General features: G+C 40.7%; 1 protein-coding gene across 4 annotated transcripts in view; it reads left to right on the top strand.

Annotated features, from left to right (window-relative positions):
* LOC145992253 (cytospin-A-like) overlaps positions 1–21,463 on the top strand; it is a 274,095-nt gene that overhangs the window by 110,003 nt on the left and 142,629 nt on the right. Inside the window, exon 2 of one of the 4 annotated variants that reach the window (XM_083128615.1) lies at positions 2,788–3,050. The exons of the other annotated variants lie outside the window; for them this stretch is intronic. The gene's annotated coding sequence lies outside the window, so the exon portion shown is untranslated. The remainder of the gene's footprint in view (positions 1–2,787; positions 3,051–21,463) is intronic. 4 annotated transcript variants of the gene reach the window in all.

Genomic DNA, 21,463 nt, shown 5'->3' with positions numbered 1-21,463 from the left:
GAGTTAATTTGTCGACGGTCACTCCCCCCTATGTCTGCCGCTGAATACACCCATCCCTTCCTTCCCCCTGTGCATTCAGAGGCAGCGTGGGTATGTAGGAACATGTGGGATACGTTGTTGGGAGTCCACACATGGTACCTCTCCGTTGGAATACAAGGGCGATACTTCCAAACCGGCTTCCAGCCCCTCTCCCCTCTTTCAGGCCAGGGAAGGAACAGCTGCGCGTATTTTTAGAAGGGGGAGGGGATGTCTTTTGTTCCGGCAGTTCTGTCCCTCGGTTTCTTCGCCTTCTGTAGTTTACCCAGTAGCTACTCCGCCACAAATGCACTCAAAATAATATGGCATTGGCAATACCCTTGAAGTAATCAGTTTATTAAACCTGTCTTTCCAAAGGCGCGTTAAAAAAATATTCTAGTTTGGACCGCGAAAAGTTTTCAGATCTATTTCGCCATGAGTCATGGTTGTTTATATTTATATGGATTTTATAATATTTTTACTGCATGTTTTAGCATATATTTCTGCAAGTAAGTCAGTACTCGTAAGAGTCGATCTTCCTCTTTAAACTTACATTATTGCATATTGTCCAGATTTGAGACACATCAACACACTATTGTTTGTTTGAATTTTTGTTTTGAGGCCACTTTATGCACAGAACAGGGTAATCGGGACTGGACGGACAGTTTAAAGTGGGATCGGAATCACCATGTGCCTCCACCGGGTCTCGACTCAAGCACGGGACCCATTGATTACAAGGCGACATGTTACCAATACGCCATCAGCTAGGCCTCAACAGAATTATTATTATACCATTGTTATTGTTGTTTTTTTCATCATGGACGCTGGTGGACAGTTTGTATTCATGTATGAGTCTGTATTGATGTATTTCCTCAATTCTCATATTCTCTTCTTACTTCTTTCTATTCGGTTGATTTACGTCGATATTATATCTGCTGGGTTAATCGCGGCATAGGCGATGAATGTTGAAATGGACTACACTTTGCCCACTTTGCTCTCACATTGTCACGAGCGAATAACATAGGAAAACAGAAAAAGCGTGGTAAAATAACAAATTTTCATTAGCAGAACATAGTATATACGTGCGTGTTTGAAAGAGAAGGAGAGAATTAAACACCAGTGGACTGCATTTGTATTTCGTACTGTGGAAAATCTCAAGTTCGTCTGAAATAAAAAAAATCCCAAATACAGAACTTTATAAATTAGAAACGCTGGCTACACTGCTAAAATACGTGTCGACGCACTAAAACTTCTTTTGCAAGTCGATATACCATTATCGGAATCGGTGCAGTTGATGAAAGGGCCGTTCGAAGCTCTAATGCCTCGGCTAATTTTAACGGCTTATTCAAAAGCTTCTAAGCTGCTTTACTCAAGCCTTCCGGTCGCTGGGTTTAATTCGTGTTGTCGATTGTTTTCTATTCATTTGCGACAGTGAAACTTGAGGCTCGCTGTTCTTTCCTTACAGCACAGATTTGATTTCCACATAAAATCTTGGCAGCTCGCACAGGGACACTTCAGGTGCCCTTGCAATTTTTTTTTCTGGAATGATCAAGGCATCTCTAATGAAATTTTATCCCGATATTTGTCTACGTTCGCGCTTATATCTTCGAGGTAGATTGCTTTCGATTCCAATTCTGTTCAAGGACTGAAGAGTTAGCTTCGTAGGTACTTCTTTCGTGCTTATTCCGAGCCACCTCAATCGTATTTGACTTTTATACCAGTGTTGCAAATCGTGTTCGCCGTTGTTCCTTACGTGTTTAGACTTTTAGTGGCTTTTTTAAGCTCTCAGCTGACTTTCATCAAAATAATGATCATACGAGGGCTCGCCTTTGGTCATAACATTGTAATCAAGAGATCCCGTGTTCGATTCAAGGCGGTAGCACATTGCGTAATGGTTCAAATCCCACTAAACTGTAGGCTCAGCATATCTGAACAAACCTTGCAATTATACAAATAATAATAACAACGGCGCTTCAGGATCCTGGCATTCAAAGCCCTCTGAAATGATAATCCCAGTACAATTGTGATAAAGGTAATTGAAATGTAGCTGTCACCGATTTATCCACACACCACTAACACCACCTCCATATAATTTCTGCGCCACTACTGTCAATTACTCAAAGTTGTGTATAATATCACACACACATCTTAGTGCTGAATTCAACATTTGAATCCCCTCACCTTCACCCCGATTGAATTCTGGATAATGTCCTGTCTTGCGTGCTTGCAGGCGCGTAGCTAGGATGATGAATTTGGGATGCTGCAAATTTAGGAAAAAATATATATATACTTTTCAAATGGAGAAATGTTCGCTAAACTATCGCGAAGAAATGGTGTACGTCTATTTGGACTTGGATTTGGATTCAATAAATCCATAAATGTACCGTGCCCTAATCTTGCACAAAATACAGTTTAGTAATATTATTACAGTATCTGTAATAACGGCACATTTTTCTTTAAAAAGCTTCGCATAATGGTAGCACCCTACTTTTTTTTTTTGCAGAAAATATGGCATAAAATCTGCGACGATTATGCGGTGAAATAGGGTAAATATGAATATAGATAGGTTTATTTAATTTACGCACACATAGTACAACAGCTAAAATGAAAAAAAAAATCAATTGATCTACATCCAAAGTTTTGTGGTAAATATTTTGGAAGGTTTTTATATTAGGGTAAATAAGTTAGGGGTCAGTGCCCCATGGTATGTTTGTCATTATCACACAAGAGGAAGAGGTGCGTTTTCTGCAACAGACGACCATATGCTTTCAGATTCGCCGCCGCAGCTCTGACCGCCACGCTCTCCTTGTTTATAAAGCGGCGTAGGTGTGTCTGCGGGATTCGCGAGAGACAGGAACGAGGGGATGCGTGACGTCACTCGTGACGTTCCGTGCGTGACGGTGGATGCAGGCAGCGTTGCCGGTCGCGTCGGCGGCGTTGCCTGACGGACTTAGCAGTGACTCACGTGGAGCGTCCCTGTCGGAGGAACAGTCGCTGGACAGCCGGGCGGAGCGAAGGATTGTGCGCCGCAATGGGTAAGTGATGGAGCTCTGCTCTCGGCCCTTCGTTTCCCAATGCATGCATAGCCGTCGCTAGTTTCCAATTATTGGGGGCAATCACAGGTGGGAATTCTATTTTTCTCTTGATATCCTTGAGTTGACGTAAATTATAATTATTTTTATGAGTATAACAATACTTTTTGAATGGAACCTAAATGTTATTATTAACTATTATCCATTATTGAAATAATGGTGATTATAATATCCTATATATATTTTAATTGTTGGCTATTTATAGTCGTGTTTCTACCTTCTATGTTAATCGTGACAAATGTTCAAAAATGTCTGCCGGTAACACTACTGTTTGCTATAAAATTTATTTTCTGTACTGTCGTCGTTTTCAGTCTGAATTCACTTTACTTAAACCGACAACAAACTGTCATATATTTTCTGATTTCCTATAGTACAGTTGATTTTTTCTTATTTTTGAATTGAAAAACACAAACAGTTACAAATTGCTACATACAGAAAACACTTTTTTTTTCAATAACCAAATATTTGTGTAAATAGGCGACAGGGTCAACGAAGTTAGTAACATATTGTGTTTTGTACAGCGTATATTGTAGATTGAATTGTATCTTCTGCAAATTTTGCTGTATGTAGAAACAAACTGCCGGAGTACTAATTGATGCGAGTGTACACCAAAACCAAATTATTTACTAAGAGTGCACATTTGCTTAGTATTACCAAAAGAAATAGTCAAGGTTTCCAAATTTAATATGGTTACGAACCTTTATTGTTTGCAGTTGCCAAAAACCTTAACCAAAGTGTTTGGTCAATTCAAATAAATCCGCTTTTTTCTGTGCAATACTATAGATCGACCACAAGGAAAAAAACCTTGGGAGGACAAGTCCCCGCGCAGCTTTCCCTTCTTCCCTCCACCTCGGGCCATAAGGAAGCATGGTCCACTCTCCCCCTTCCCTTCTCGCGGGGGTACGGTGCACAGGACTCGCGGGTCTGCGCAGGTTGTTTTGCTCGTGGTTCCACTATATCCATGCTAGCAGGCACATACGTAACTAGAACTATATTTCTGGAACGGTTCGACACGTGTCTCACATATAACAGTAATTATAATACGTAATAATGAAGTTTATAGTTATATGTTAACAATATTGTCTAATGATAACAGTAGTAAAATAGGTCAATAAATAATAATTATTATAATTGTTATTACATGAACAGGTTAAAAGATGATTTAAAGCTAGAGTTGTAACAACACTTATTCCTAGTCTAGCTAAGACCACTAAAAATTGTATAGAAACCACGTTCTACCAAATAATACTTTTTTTTTAAATGGATTATTTATTCAATACCAAGAAAGTTGTCAGTTCAAGCTAATAAAATGTAAAATCCCTGATCATTATTTTTGCGTATTATTATTATTATTTGAACGCATACATTTTCTTAGGCACTCTCAACACAGTGTAAGTTCTATGGATATAAATAATCTTTATTTTATACAACAGTAAATAAGTTTTTGCTTATTTTGGACTTGGTAAGTCTTTCGTGGGAGGGGTGGGGGTTGTCCGAACCCACAGTACCCTCCAACTAAATAGGCCCTTGCATACAAGCCAATTTTTTCTTTCGAGAACAATCACTATGCTATAATATATATGCTATAATGCTATAATTATAATTATAATTATTATAATTATAATGCTATAATTTTCACTGATCTACATGTAGGCTAAGAATTGTTGCCCAACAGCAAGTGGGCTTGACCCGTCCGTTTTCATTTGTGTTAATTCGGACTTAACTTGCTGAGTACTGAGAGGCGGGCCCGCCCCCCTGTCCCCCGCTTACGTCCGTGAATGTATGTATGCTTTTTCGATCAACCACATTTTTATTTCCACAACAATTTTTCTAACCTTTCGACTCCCGACCGTTTTATCTTACTACGATTTTCCACGACGTTCCCAAAATCTTCACAATTTCATTTATTGTTGCCACGGTTAGGATAGGGGAAATGTATGGGAAAATGTTTGCGCAATTTACACACAATGTGGTGGATTTGTAAATTAAGTTTTTGTAATTTAAAATTTGGTTTGTTTCATATTCATGTATTTTATTTATTTATTTTGAAATAAATTTGCATTTGAGGCTGTGTTCCATACTTATTATTTTTTTTTTTCAAAATTTCAATGAAAACTAAACACTGTTGATTGAAAACAACTACCCTTAAAATACTGCCTCTTCACTTAAGAAGAAGTTTATTTTAATTTCTGTGAATTTTCAAATTATGAAAAATAAATTGTTTAAGATAAAGAGTGAAGATAATTTGACATTTTAATATTCTGCTGCAGTTGAAATGGAAATGAAACAGTTAAGGGAGAAAGTAATTGCTTTTCGGTGTCACGGTTGGGACACAGTACAAAACAAATATAAATAAAAAAGTTAAAATAAATGAACAAAAGCTTCTAACTTCCAAACGACAAGTCTAGATGTTGACTCACAAGATATAATAAAGTTACAGCATTTTATTTAATTTCAAAAATTGAGATATGTCCATGTCCCATATGTATTTTAGTCTCTGTGGTTGGGGCCAGATTTATTTATTTATTTTATTTATAAGAACTTCACACTACAGGCAAATGCCCATTTATAGTATTGTACGTACATACCATAATAATTGACACAAACATATAATTGATAGGCTACATGACTCTCATTCTATGAATATATATAAAATTGCATATAAGATGGATACATAACTCTGGGATTACATAATAAGCTATTTTCACACACATATATACATGTACTATTATTATTAACGTATACAAGTATATAATGATGCATAAACAACAGGAAGGTTACACATATTTGCATTGTATTTAAAATATGTAACAGTAGACACAGACTGTGAACGAAGTAAGACATGGTGATAAAAATGAAAGTAAACAATTAAGTGTACTATTTCAGCATAGTATTTTGCACTTTTCTGAAGTAGGTCTTGAGTTCGGATTTAAATTTTAGGGTGCTTAGAAAGATGTCCAGTGTGTACCTTTAATTTGTTACTTCGTTAAATGATTTACACATTCTTCGAATTGGAGCTGCATCTGCAGATTTCGTTTGCGCTCTGGAAATTTGGAATAGTTCTTTACGCAGCCTTAGTTTGCTGTACGGAACGTAAAATTGAATTTTCGAAAGAAGATGTTCGGAGTCTTTATTTTATTTGTGAGTAGTTTGTGCAGAAAAAGTAATTCATGGATCTGCTTCGGCTGTGAAGGGAATCTATATTGAGAAAACTTCTTAATGCTTCCCTTGGAACATATTTGGGATATACGCCGGATATTTTTAGTGTTAGGAACCTAAGAAACTGGTATTGCACTCTTTCGATTTTGTCGACATCGGTTTGGGTTTGTGGAGACCAGACAGCAGATGCGTATTCTAGTTTTGACCTAACATAATAGTTGTATATATAATATTTTGACCTTCTTAAGTCTCCCCGATGGCGTAGTGGTAACGTCATTGCCTTGTAATCAAGGGGTCCCGGGTTCGATACCCGGTGGAGGCACATGGCACAGTGGTTCGGATACCACTTTAAAATGTAGGTCCAGTCCCGATTAGCTTTTCTGTGCATAAAGTGGGCTTAAAACAACAAATCAGTCAATCAATCTTTCTTTTTAACTTCGCTTCCCATTTTCAATATAAAACCAAGGTTTCGATGCGTTTCGGTTATTATTCGGGTAGGGTGTTTTTGGAAACTGAGAATATACCTAGAATATACGCATCTGGGATTTACCATTGAAATGTTAACCCTATTGGAAACGAGGAGTCTTGAGTTCGAATCCCATGCATTTCGTATGTGCACTTATTGACACCTTTAACCCGAGTTCGAAACGCGACATAAAATAGCCAATGCGCTGTTCGAAGGCGCCAGTACATGGCCAGTCGGAATTGAGCTGGGAACGCAATCAGAGCACGTGTTGAGCAACCGACGAGATCATTGTTGCGCCCTAAATGGCTGGATGACACGAAGCATTCACAGTCACTTGCGATGCACATAACACGCTGTTGTGGCGATTGGCGACGCTCCAGGCAGAGACTGCGTGATTCGGGACTTCCGCTCGGACAATTGACGGGGTCGGAGAGACAGATCGATAAAACCGGAAATATCGTGACATTGCGTCACAATTTTTGCTTTTGCAACTCATCGTGCAGTCCAACTCCCGAATATGTTCGAATTGATTTATTGAATTGTATTAAGTCCACTTTATGCACGGATAGGTTAATTGACACTGGATCTACAGTTTAAAGTGGGATCCGAACTAGGGATGGCCAGATCCGGATCCGAAATCCGGATCCGCATCCTAAAGTTTTTCTGGTCCGGATCCGCGAATCCGGAATTTTCGGATCCGGATCCGTTTTGCCATCCCACATGAGCGCTTCTTTGGAAAGTAAGAATGTGTTTATAACATATTGGTACCTGCTAATATACATATATATATATATATATATATATATATAATATACATACATAAAAACATACACACACACACACACACACACACATATATATATACATAGTGTGTGTGTGTGCGTGCGCGATTTGTAATTAATACACTTACAAGGGAGGTCTAAGTCTCCCCCTCCGATTTCCATGAAACTTGGCAGGTGTATAGAGGGGCCCAAAGGAAGAAATACGTGTTTTTGTGTTTCAGCTAAAAAGCTGTTTTAGGGGCAAACCCCCCCCCCCCCCTCAAATGTTAAGATGAGGAGAAATTGAAGTGGAGATCTGACCACGAAACCACGTAAATATGGCATAGGAAGAAACAGGCGGCATAGGTCGCCTCTATGCACCTGTCAAATTTCATGGAAATCGGAGGGGGATACAGGGGTCAAATGCCCACTAAAATTTGTCCTATTTTTTACATTTGAGAGGGGGTTGCGCCTAAAACAGTTTTTTTTTAGCCGAAACAAAAAAGTCACGTATTTCTTCCTTTGGGACCCCTTTATACACCTTCCAAGTTTCATGGAAATCGGAGGGGGACACAGGGGTCAGATCCTTACTTAAATTTGTCCTCATCTTGACATTTGAGGGGGTTTTACCCCCTAAAACAGTTTTTTTGCTGAAACAAAAAAAAAAAAAACAATTATTTCTTCCTTTGGGCCCCTCTATACACCTGCCAAGTTTCATGAAAATCGGAGGGGGACACAGGGGTCAAATGCCCACTTAAATTTGTCCTCATTTTGATATTTGAGGGGGTTTGTCCCCTAAAACAGTTTTTTAGCCGAAACAAAAAAACCACGTATTTCTTCTTTTGGACCCGTTTATACACCTGCCAAGTTTCATGGAAAACGGAGGGGGACACAGGGGTCAAATGCCCACTTCAATTTGTCCTCATCTTGACAATTGAAGGGGGAGGTTGCCCCCTAGAACAGTTTTTTAGCCGAAACAAAAAAAAAAACACGTATTTCTTCCTTTGGGCTCCTCTATACACCTGCGAAGTTTCATGGAAATCGGAGGCGGACACTTAGATAACCTCCTTTCTTAGTCTTACACTTTGTAATTATATAACACTGCATATATTATAATGTTTTATTTTAATTTTTAAAACTGTAACTGTATAACAATTGCATAATTTTTGTATAACATTTCTATCTTGTTAAATGTGTTAAAGGTTTCATCCTGGAATGGTATGTCTCACATTTATGTGTGTTTCCATTTCCAATACATTCGAGTGAATACATATTCGTTTCAATTTCATTTACAAAATCACCTCTGACATTTTATGTGAAACAAGTAAAATTATTTTTGTGCACGAGTGTGTTAGCCGATACGTAGCAAAGTATTTTAGGAACAACACTTGAAAAAAAAAATCTTGAAGGACTTACTAATGAAAAATTTCTTTGTAATCGAATGGTAATATTATAATGGGATTGAGATACGAAACTCTCGGATCCGGAAGTTTCGGATCCGGATCCAGACCCGAAACTTTCGGACCCAGATCCGGTATTTTCGGATCCGGATCCGTTTGGCCATCCCTTATCCGAACCACTATGTGCCTGCACCGGGTATCGAACCTGGGATCACTTGACTACAAGGCTACCACTGCGCCATCGGGGAGGCGCTTTTTATATAAGATTCAATTACAAAATGGACATAGCACTTTCACAATGATATTAACATTATTGGCTTTTTTGGACAAACTTAACTTGTAATTAATTTAACAGAAAATTGACACATTTTTAAATAACCAATTTTTATTACATACCTGCGAAATTACAATAAGAAAAATAATCACTCCATTTACGCGTTCAATATTTTAATTGATAATTTCTTCTAGTGAACAAATATTCCTTTGCTGATTCATGTCTTCTGTTTCAGCAAAGGCTTATTTGTACACATAACATGCACTCATTGCAACATTTCACGTGGAGAAAATTCGTGGGATTCTTTAAATATGTGTTTCCATGGAAACAAGTAACAGAGCAACAAAAAGGATAATTGTTTAAAACATATCCCCGGATGGCAGGAGATTTTCTATTTATGTCACGTTTTAAGTAATCACAGGCGTGAAACATATTTAGTTCATAAATTTGTTTATTTTATATTTTGGGCTTACAAGCTTGTTAACAACATTGCAAAGCTTCGCAAATCGTCTTGAAGGGCAAATCGGCCCATGAGGGTCTGAGGTAGATGGTAAGAAATGTAGTTATAATGCGAGTACCGTTCCAATATAAACCCACATATCTTTACCAAACCGGGTTCGTGCATATTGAGGGCGGTGGGTCTTCTGTCTTAAGATTTACATTTGAATTTTTGTGATTTAGCGTCGCTTTTCTGTCACATTTGGCTAACCACGTTGATGAGAATGACTGATGAATGGACGCTCGCAAAGAACACCAATGACCAGGCCGGGATTCGAACCCTAGACTTTTGTCGTTGTCGCGCCAACCACTCCGCCACGGTGGTCGGCTTCTACCACAAGAATAGCCAAGATAGAATGGGGGTTCCAACATCCTCGTACTTCGCAGTTATATTAAGTGAAAGGTAAATGTCGATGTTAGGCTCTATAATCCTATCAACTGCTTGGAAGGTAAACCAATTACAGGCTATAAGAAGCCATTGGAAAGCATTCCCCTCCCTCCCGGCGCTGGAATAACATCATCCTCCCTCTCCTGCCAGTGTCCCTTCCATTGGCGTGCGCAAATTGAATATGATGCGAATTTAGCTAAGGTCCTGAGTATTTTTGACGTGGGTATTCTTTGTGAGTGTCCATTGATCGATGTTATCTCAGCACAGGGGCGCCGACTTGTCAAAATTATTGGGGGGGGGGGGCTCTGATCACTGAAATAAATTAATAAATGACTCACTCTCTCCCTTTTTTAAGTTTTGGCCTCAGTGTTCGGAATATCATAAAAGCCCATGAATTCCTCAAAAGTATCAAATTTTTTATTCACAGTTCGAATGCAGAATATTAATAGGCCATGGATGGATATGTCACAAGTTTCGTCAACCATAATAGCAAAATATTCCCGACTTTTAATATCTGCTACCACGGAGCGCAAAACAGATCTCTCTAATATAGCAATGATCTCGTTCTGAATGTCATGTGAGAGCCATTTGTAGCCCGAACGTCTCATCCACTACCCTAGTTCATGCACAGCGTCTCTTGAAACTCTTTTTAGTAAAAATTTTAACAATACTCATAATTACATACTTAGTATATAGTATTAAGTCATATGTTTTGCTGTCTCTGGTCATAGCCCCCCCCCCCCCCAAGTTGAAGGTTTAGCGGTCTCAGCCCCCCAAAGTTGATGGTCTAGAACGTTTCAAATGTGTATTTAAAGTTACGTTCACGTGGCACAATTCAGAGTAAACTTTACAAGAGAAGCAAAATAATACATTAGATCCTCTAAAGCAAAATTATTTAGGGGCTCTGCCCCCACATCGAGCCCCCCCCCCCCAAGCCCCATGGAGTCGGCGCCTATGTCTCAGCATGACTAGTTCTCACAGTTGTGCTCAACCAGAAGTGGTAGAAATTTGTCTTTAATAACAACACAAAAATTCGTACATAAATAATCACTACGCAGTGGATCAGGAAACGACTTTCAAGAATGAATGAGTTTGTGTTTAAAGCAGGGTTGTAAAAGGTCCAGGAACTCATACATTCTAATGGGTTTTATTGGGTTCCGCTGCAGGACCGGAACCTTTTTTATCGCGCACGGCCCAAGTTGCGTCTTGTTTCATTCGAAAGAATGTTCCTGGACTGTATTTAACTTGATCCGGAAAAATGTTCCCTGGACCGTATTTAAATTGATCCGGAAAAAGGTTCCTGGACCGAATCGAAATACTTTACAGATAGAAAGGTTATTTCGGTCCAGAAACTATTTACGCTTGATGATTTTCTCTCCTGGACCGGAATTGAATTTTTAGCAACCCAACTTTCATGTAATAATTTGACGGTATCGGAAGGGTAGGAAATGAGTTAGCGTTATTTCCGGCTATTTTCACTACAATTAGCTGAGATGGAATGAAATAAGATTTGAGTTTATTTATTTTCAGTGTACTGAAGAAACGCATTTATGCAATACAAAGTCATAAAGTGACATATTCTAGTTCGAATTTAGATGAGGCGTAGATGTGTATTTGCTCCCCTATCTAGAGCATTCCCTGACATTCGCTACGAGACTCGGCGGCAAGCGGCCCGGCATCAGCTCTTGTCTTTCCCGGTGAACGGGTTCGCGACAGTCGCTTATATTAAACCTCGTAAAAAAAAGTTTAGAGTAACAGGGTCAGTTCTAAATAAAAGTGGAAGGAAAAATAGTGAAATAAAGAATACAAAGACAATCCGCACACGATCCGTGAGAGTATTGTACAAGAAATCGGGAGAATTACAGTAGACGAACTTGCACGTGTAAATGTCAATTTCCTTCGGAGATGTCAGGAATGTATTGACGCAGAGGGACATCATTTTCAACATCTTCTGTAGTCAAGGTTAGTACACAATATGAAAAATGTAATTTTCATAGCCGACTCTAGCGACTGTCGCAGACCCCATTCACCGGGAAAGACAAGCGCTGAGACCGGGCAGCTTGCCGCCGAGTCTCGTAGCGAATGTCAGGGAATGCTCGGTACTTCTTTAGTTCGAATTTGTTATCATCAGATTTAACTCTGAAAGACAGACAAGGAGCTAACTCTTTTGCATTCTTAAACAAGAAGGTTTATTGCTGCAGTAATACAAGCCTTCCATCTGTTCCTATCCTGAGCAAGATCAATCCAATCTTTTCCACCCTTACCAATTTCCTTTAGTAGGTTCATCTCAACGTTATCCCTCCATCTTGGTCTTGGCCTTCCTACTGGTCTCTTACCATCAGGTTTCCCAACAAGAATCCTGTAAACTCTTCTGTCCTCTCCTATTCGTGCCACATGACGTGCCCATCTAAGTCTTCTTGATTTAATTTAATTATAAAGTAAATAGAAGAAGAAAAAGCACTATTAGGGAAATTTATTCCCTTAAAATCAGGGAAGTAACAAGTCTGATAAGCTGGGGGAAAACTCTCCCTCTCTCTCCCCCCTTCTCATTCTCATCCTCATCTCGATACAATCTCTAACCAGAAAGAATAAGACGAAGCAAGAAATAAGGACCAAGAAAGAAACTTGAATACAAGACGACACTTAATAATCGCATTTCTGGTTCTTATATATAGGTGTTCAAACTGCCAGATTAACTATTAATGTGATACGTGACTTAACGAATGCAGCTATGCAGTTTATATTTTCGACTTGTGTTTCATAAGCATGACGCTGTTTAAAAAGCTTGAGCCGTATGCGTTTCATTTGAGAACCACATGGACAGGAAAGCTACGGCAGGAAATGATGGAATTTCCGTTTCTACGTGTTTTGACTTTGTGGCTTGCGTCAGAGACGTGACTGATTTATTTATTTATTTTTAATTCAGGGCCTTTGTGTAGCCGACCTACACCTGCGGGCGATTGGGCCTGTTATTGCTTATTTTATTGACTCTACCTGCTTTATTTTTTTGAAGCCCCCCTTTTTATTTCCTCTGGGAAGTCACCTTAAAAATCAATTCAGTTGTTTGTTATTTGTCTGTCTACACTATAAAAGAAAATAGTGTCAGAGCGCAAAGGTTCCAAATACCTACTAGTGATGTATCGTACGTAACAGCGCTTGCTCTAAACAGGGTCGTATGTGAATGGAGGGATGAGAGGGAGATTCCCCCTCCCCCAGGTGTCTGAACACCCCCTCTGGTTACTAAATTTTGGTACTTACTATCAGTGGCGGCCGGCGGCAACTATGATGGGTAGTGCCAACGTGATCAAGAAATCGAAAAAAAAACCGCAATGTGCCCCCTCCCGCCCCATTCTTGAGGTTGCGCCACTGGCCAAGATGTTTATCCTCGTTTGGTAACGTGGAATACAACGTGTGTTTAAGTAATAACGTACTAATCCGATTCATCTTCACTCACTAATCTATCTTTATACATAGTGTTGCCCACGAGACGAGACTTTGCCCGGTCTCGTCTCGTGGAAATGCTGTGAAATGCTGAATCGTCTCGAAAATATTCGTTTGTTCTCGGGACACATGATCAATCTCGTCTCGTCTCGAATTTTTAAAAGCCTGTCCCGTCTCGTCCCGTGGGCAACACTATTTATACACTACAGGACACTTCCCTAAAAATATAACAATTACAAGAGGAAAGGAAAAATAACTCCTATCACCTTCTCCTCCCCCATGCACACGTATTCTAACTGGATGTCGAAATGCCAAAGGAAACTCGCATCATCATAGATTTTTTACTTTTATATTTTAAAAAAGTCTGGATGGCCCTCTTGGTGCAACTATATCTATTATCAAAAATGTTCATTTAACTTTGCAAAATACTAGGTTCCTTTCTCCAAAAGTAGGCAGAAATTATTTCCCGTCTTACAAATCAGTCGTATTTAGCGACTTTTCTCTGAAGATGGCAACTGTGTCAACACTGCGAAAGTTCCCTCGCTGTGCCAGGCGAAGAAGGGCACGGTTTCTTATGGGCTAACCCCGCCCCCTGCCACTTTGTTCTTTGCTCTTGGTGGAAATGTTCCTCGCGGAGACTTCTTCAACCCTCAGCACGTGTGTCAACTTGGTTAGGTCCATGGGTTAGGCCAGCTCTTGGACGGCACGGACTGTTGCCTCGCGAGGGTACGAACGAAACAGCTGGTGATGCAGTGAGGAGGTTCGGGCGGTCGTCACGTCAGCTTGACCTATTGCAAGATTCGAATCTCCTTGTCTGTAAACTATCAATGTATTCATTTAACAATACTTAGCGAGGTATGCGTTTCTTCTGAGGGTAGTGCCATGGCACGGCGGCTCTACCCCTTGAGCCGCCGCTACTTACTATAATTTACATAATAGCCGATACTTCAAGAGTCTTTCCCACATGGATTTATTGATTTGCTTTATTTTACTTCGCTTCTTGTGCCAACTTTTGGCTAATTTGCGAAGATGGGGATGAGTGATGATATGAAATTGATGAATGGACACTCACAAACATCCATGCCCAGGCCAGGATTCGAACCCGGGACCCATGGCATCGTAGTGCGATGGGCTAACCATCGCCACGGGGGTCGGCTTTCCCCACATGGAGATTTTCAAAATATCACAGTGGTTATAACATTGAGATAGGGCCATTACAGTGTTTTGACGTTAAATGGCACTTCTTGTCCTTTTTTTTTAACAGTGCACAGAAGCCGTCCTCCGTGGCTGAGTGGAGAGCCTCGTTGGCTTTCAAGATTGCAATTATCAGTGTGCCCGAGTTCGAATCCCGGTCTGCGTGTTCTTTGTGAGTGTCCCTTCATGAATTTCATTATCCTTATCTTCGCGATTAGCCAAAAAGTGTCAGAGAAGCAAGGCAAAATAAACCAAACCAATCAATCAATCACTTTAAACTGTAAGTCCAGTCGCGAATACCCTGAGCATGACGTTGCCTTATTAGTAGGGACATTGAATTTTCGCGATGCGCGAAATCGCGAAATGTGAAAAAAAAGATGCAATTTTGAACATTCTGCACGTAACTACACCCCCAATGATGAAATATGCATGAGTTTTATTCGCGAAGTAATGCGAAATGTGTGCTTTTCCACGAAATGAACGCTTTTTCGCGAAATAACCGTGAAATATCATCAAATTAAGTAGAAAACACGCAAAAATCGGCAATCGAGGTTGTGCGCGCAAACTGTCGTTTTGGAACGAAACGTTTGCCTAAAGTTTCCTACCACTTGCAGCTGAAGAACGTTTTATCTTCGATCACATCGGGAAGACGATGCAAATTGGGATTTCCCATGCACATAATCTCAGTTCGAAAACTTCGCTCCCTGTCGAGCTGCATTCCTTTCTTCCCCCGAATGTCTACTCAACTTCCAGTTTCATTGAACTTGCTAGCTGTAGCAGCGATAACATTAGTCTGTTCCCGCACATCAAGGGAAACAATGGTGTCATTTGTGTCCAGTCATGTATAAATTTTGTTTATCATCATGTGATTTTCCACATGTGTTTGTGTATGTATAGTAGTGATTATTTTATTTGTTGGACAGCAAGGATATCCTTTAAATACATACAATGAATAAATCACTTGAGATATGCAATTTAGAAATGAAGTGATTTTGTGTTGATGTTTTCTTTTTGGTTGGACAGCTAAGTACTTGTGTATGTGTACAGTATATAAAAATGAAGTAGTTTATCAATTTATAGCTCTTTTGTATGTTGTTTCCTCTCATAATGAAAAAGTGTGTGCAATTTTTTTTTTCACCGCTGGTATATACCGCTGATCTAACATTTTATTTACCGCTCTCCTCATTTTTTATTTACCATAAATTTGTGTCCCTACTTATTAGTAAAACAAACGCTCTGAACCCTAAATGAAGATCGAACTTATTCTATAAGTAGAGACAATGCAAAGAAGGAGATGAGAAATGAACAGACATTGTTCTCTTAGAAAGCTATGTTGACTTTAATAACCTTAGTGAAACTAATGCGAAAAGAATTCGCACGCGAAAAGGGCTTGTGCCAATTGCCGCTCAGCAGAGGTCCAGCGTGTCCCTTGACGGATGGGCGAGGGGTCAAGCGACCACGGTGCTCGCAGGCAGCGAAGCGTCGCGCCTTATGAAGATCGACTGGCATCGACGGGTGACGAATTGGCCGAATGAACGTTGCGCTTGTCCGCCGAGGGAGGCCATCAATTTTAGTTTGTGTCAATGCAGCGGTATCTATTATCTCTCTTGCTCCTTTGGACAGGCCGACAATTAGGCACCGTACACACAAAAATGTACGCATCCAAGTGTATATACCCATACAGCCAGTGGCGTGCACAAGGGGGTGGGGTTTATAATCCTCACCTTTTGGTCCAATATTAAAAAAAAGAACGTCAAGGGCAGGAAAATATGGCAAAATGAGGACCGACTACTTAAAAAAATGTGCACATCACACCTCCCTTTCGAAAATCCTGGACACTCCACTGCATACAGCAGACAAGAATGACCAAAAGACATCCATTGGATATCCCTTCGATATTCGTATCGGAAGTTCTGGATATCCAATAAACATCCATATCCATTCGCGATATCCAGGAAAGAATATATTATGGATGTTACCTAGACGATGTCCAGTTGTGTACAAGATCTAGCCCTGTATTGGATATCCAGAATTGGATGAGTTTTTGAGAGCCAGTTCTATACATGCTTGGACTACGTATTGGTCATCTAAAATGGTTCAGCTTTAGATATCCAGTTCTGTATATCTCATGGATATCCAGAATTAGATATCCCTAACAGAATACATAATGTATATCCATTGATCCGATTGGACATTATTTTATCCAATGAGTATCCCTTGGAGATTTGTGCCGCAGAGGTCTTATTTTATTATAAAATTCGTGACTTGTCTAAATTGCTTAGTGGAAACCTTGCCGCCTTGAAATCAAGGAGTCCCAGGTTCTATACCCGGTGCAGGCACATAGTGGTTCCGACCCCACTTTAAACTGTCCAGCCCCAATTAGCCTATCTGTGCATAAAGTGCAAAAGCTCAAAACTCAGCTTGTCTAACGAAACAACACTTTATTCTGTGTGAGAATTTTTTACGCTTAGAAATTATATTGAAATAACACGTATAATAAAATAAAAGTAGTAGCGATTTTAAATTTAAACCGCGACAAATAATATCAAATTGAAATACAAAATAAGTGATTTTAAAGGGAAAATAAAGCCCGTCCCTGTATATTGGTAATAGCCTCATCGAAGCATATTCTCTAAACGGTCTCCCGTGTCGTAATCAGACACCATACCGTCTACACACACACAGACACAACATATACTAGGGTTGGCCACAAGTCATGGCAACTATTTTTTTTTCGCGAGAATGCAGGACCGGCACGAAAATCCGAAATATACAAATGGAAGAGGACAGTGTATTGTAATGTGGAATGTATGAACACTGCAGATAGAGAAGCGAGCAAACATCCTTATTTTCCTTAAAGATAACATCGTAATAACAATTAATAACCCGTGGTTCTACAGTCCGTAAAGACCTTGGCCTATCTCCCAACTGCCAGTCTCACTCCCACAATCCTGCCTAGAGGTGTGGAGTTCTTCAACCAGTAATGGGGTGACGTGGGGTCAGCACGTCGAACCCGCAGCCGTTATAAATTTTCCAGACCGGGTTACGCTACTCACTCATAGCTCCCCAATTTCTCACTATGGTGGGTTGCCACTGGTCCGATACACAGGCCGAATACCCAGAGATTGAACCCAGATGGACTCGCACCCATGTCGTCGGAATCCAAAGCACGAAGGAGAACTAAAGATAACATCGTGCCACATAAAAACAGCCTGATGTCTCGACTCGGTGAGGTTGGTCAGTTGCAGAATGGCGTTCCTTTTTAATCCACAAGGGGGAAAATTCATTCCAAGCAGGAATAAAAATAATTTTCTGTTGGCGGGAAAGAAAAATGTGTGGGAGAAGGGGGAAGAATCCCCGACATCCCCCGCCCGTTAATTCGTACAAAAAGTTTTAAAAAATTACAGAATACGACATTGAGATACGTAGCAGAGAGTAGACAGCCAATTCGGTCAATACAATATTTTCACCTCTTAGAGGCATCAAGCACCCCAAATAGAGAACTTGTGATTGGCTAATTGCAGCCGTAAACATAGCCTTGCCATTTTAAAAGTTCGTGCAGTGGACTGTTGCTCCGGAATCCAGTCCGGGCCATTCTAGTGCGGACCCAATTTAGGAAGAAACCGTGAACGACAACGAAGAGTCACGGTGCTTGGTGGCCAAGAGACCTTGGATTGTGGCAGCAGGAAGGAGAAGGACGCTGTAATTAATTGCGGGCCGTTACCGGACACTTAGAACCGCTTTACGGCATGTAATGTCGTAATGGGTCTCTCGTCCGAGCGAGAAGTGGAGCGCGTGCAATATTGCGAGTGATGACGTCGCCACGAGGCCTGTCCACTGGGCGGAGAACCCGTTCTTCCACGTGGGGTCACATCATGCTCTGCGGTCACGTGATCTGGCAGCCAGCTTTCCCTCGTCGCAGGGAAATTCAGATTAAATTTTGGGTCCACTTCTAGGGACTGAAGCTCGATCTACAGTTTGAAAGGGGGATTCCGTGTCGGAACCACTGTGTGTCCTCCGGGCACCGAACATGGGGTCTCTTGAGTACAAGGTGACGACGTTATCACTACGCCATCAGAAAGCCCCCGAAAAGCAAAAGAGTGAAAATTGCACGGATATTTGCAGATACCCAATTCTACATTGAAGCTCTTTTCATGTGTAATACATCTTTTTACTTCTTTCGTCGTGTAATATACCGCCAGTGCTAACCTAATGTTAACTCTCGTCATGAAAATCTATTTCGTATATTTGTTAGCAAAGTGTACAATTTGATGTCATTCATGTATTTTTTTTCTTTTTTTGGTCATTCTCTCACTCAATCATAGTATTTTGGCAATTGACGTTTTCCAATGGATCAAAGTAAATACAGTAGAGTCTCGATAATCCGAAGCGAAAAGACCAAACGCGGTGTGCGGCGTAGAACAACATCTAGAGGCAACACTTACAGACAATCTATTACTCACGTGACGTCACTGCTCGGAAGCGATGCAAGGCCCTGAAGCAGAAGACACTTGACCATTTCTTTAAGGCATAACTTCTATACTGATACAACTATTTTTTCCCCCATAACATCACTGTTACTACTGTACTGAGCAATGTAAGTGCAATATACACATCGAAACTGTGTATCCCTTTCTTCACAGACTATTTTCTTGTTACATTGTTTTTTCTTCAGCCTCTCCGTATTGTCCCAAGGCAGTCAGACTTTTTTGTAATTCGAGGCCACGCCCACCTCGAATTATCGGGCAAGTGCTGTCAATATTTTTTTTCTGAGATGAAGGTTTGTTCATTTAGCAGGGAAAATGCGCTTCCTGCTTATGGCAACACTGGCGCAGTTTTGATTTTCACGGTTCTCGCGCATGCAGAGCACTCTTATTTCCGCCATCGTGGACACATGCAGGTCTCTTGTATTGCTGTCGATTGCAGCTCTAGTCTGTTCAGATGCTGTTTGCTTGGCGTTTGTGGCATCGTACAGCATTGTAAAAACTGGACGTTAGGATGGCCTCGTTCCCAGGGCTCGATTCAAAATATTTCCGCCCCTAGATCAGGGTAGAAATGATCCGTTCAGGGTGCAAAATCACTGCAGATTGGTGGGGGGAGGAGCAGAAAAAAAGACAGACAGATACACAATATATTATATGTCAATTATTAAATAATCAAATTATATTATAAAGTATACAATATATTATGTCAACTGTCTTTCATTCAAAATGTAATTGCAAATTGAGAATTTTAATGTACTACTGACTGATGCTATGAACAATGATTTGCGTAAGGGAGGAGGGACAAAAATTAAGAGACATTAAGAAGATATTAGTTTCCTGTATAAAATTCACATATAAATGTTATTACGTGCTTTATTAATATATTTATATACTTCGTGCTTGCTAACAAAAGGCGATGAGAGAAGAAATAATGTCTAATATCCCAATTCACTTCTGTGTTCATCGCAATTGTACGTAACACATCCGACAAAAACAATTTTGTGCATTTTGTTCGCGATCGGGTTCGAATGTGTTGAAATTCAATACACCGTACTAACACACAGATATGCATATTTGAATATTTGCGATGTCAGCATCCAAAATGTCCCACTGGCGGATGAAGTCCACCCCATTGCGACTTTTTCTCTCCTCTGACATCTGTGTGCTCGATGTAATGAAGACTTTGGGCTCTTTTGAGCTTCACGTGACGTAACGCGATAGATCTCCGAGGTATCCATTCAGTTGGGTGCATCAGGTAGGGTTGGGTTTCGCCTTGGGCTCCACTGTCGCGCCTAACCTCCTTTCCCTGCTGGATGGATCATTTCTATGAAGTCAGGGGACACTTTTCGGAAACCGATGTCGTACTCCACTCTGCTGGAGCAGTTTCCAGCGCGGTCTCTTCAAGGTTCCGAGAATGTCACAATCACAAGATGACAATCCCCTCGTTCGATCGACGACATAGGACAACTACATGCGGTGCTTATCTTTATAACAAATAAACGGAGAGCTTACAGCTTTTTATCGTGTGTCGCTGGGGGCGTGATGGTAACGACATTGCCTTGTAAACAAAGGGTTCCGGGTTCGCTACCCGGTAGAAGAACATTGCGCAGTGGTTCGAAACCCACTTTAAACCATAGGTCCAGTTCCGATTAGACTATCTGTGCATAAAGTGAACCTAGGACAGAAACTGGATGGGCCGCAGTAGCTCAGTGGTCAGCGCCACAACGCCAGAGGTCCCGGGTTCGAATCCCGCTTAAGACATGGATGTCTGTCCTGCATGAAAAAAATAGAATTGAGACTAATTGATATGAGTATGATGTGTGGGGAAGGCTGCCGCTTAGGGATCTTCCTTTAATAATAATAATAATAATAATAATAATAATAATAATAAAAGTCGATATGGCGTCTGACTGCCACGCGGCAGACTCGGGCTCGATTCCCGGGATGGGTGATCTAAGGTCGGAACTTTTCCATCCTTGTCCCCGCATAAAGCGGCTATGGGCTCCACCAGCTTCAAATCAATGGGGACCTAGGGCGGAGGGGGGATAAAGGCGGCAAAAGCGTGGTGCTGATCACATCACCTCCAAAATGGCCGAGGGGCCCTACCCCTACGTCCCCTAAATGTGCCCTCATGGCAAGGTGCTATATGCACGGTAGCATTCTGGTTAAAATAAATGCTAAGGAAAATGCTTTCGTCTAAAACTGGCGTCTCCAAGTATTCCTATTCTCAGGAGGGGGGTATCACCGTGGCACTTTATTACCGACCGCGCATAAGAGGGATCGCAGACGAA

This window comes from Lepisma saccharinum, chromosome 9 (assembly GCF_977018435.1).
Source record: "Lepisma saccharinum chromosome 9, izLepSacc3.1, whole genome shotgun sequence".
NCBI classification, from domain to species: domain Eukaryota; kingdom Metazoa; phylum Arthropoda; class Insecta; order Zygentoma; family Lepismatidae; genus Lepisma; species Lepisma saccharinum.
This window is presented reverse-complemented; position numbering and strand designations above follow the sequence as displayed.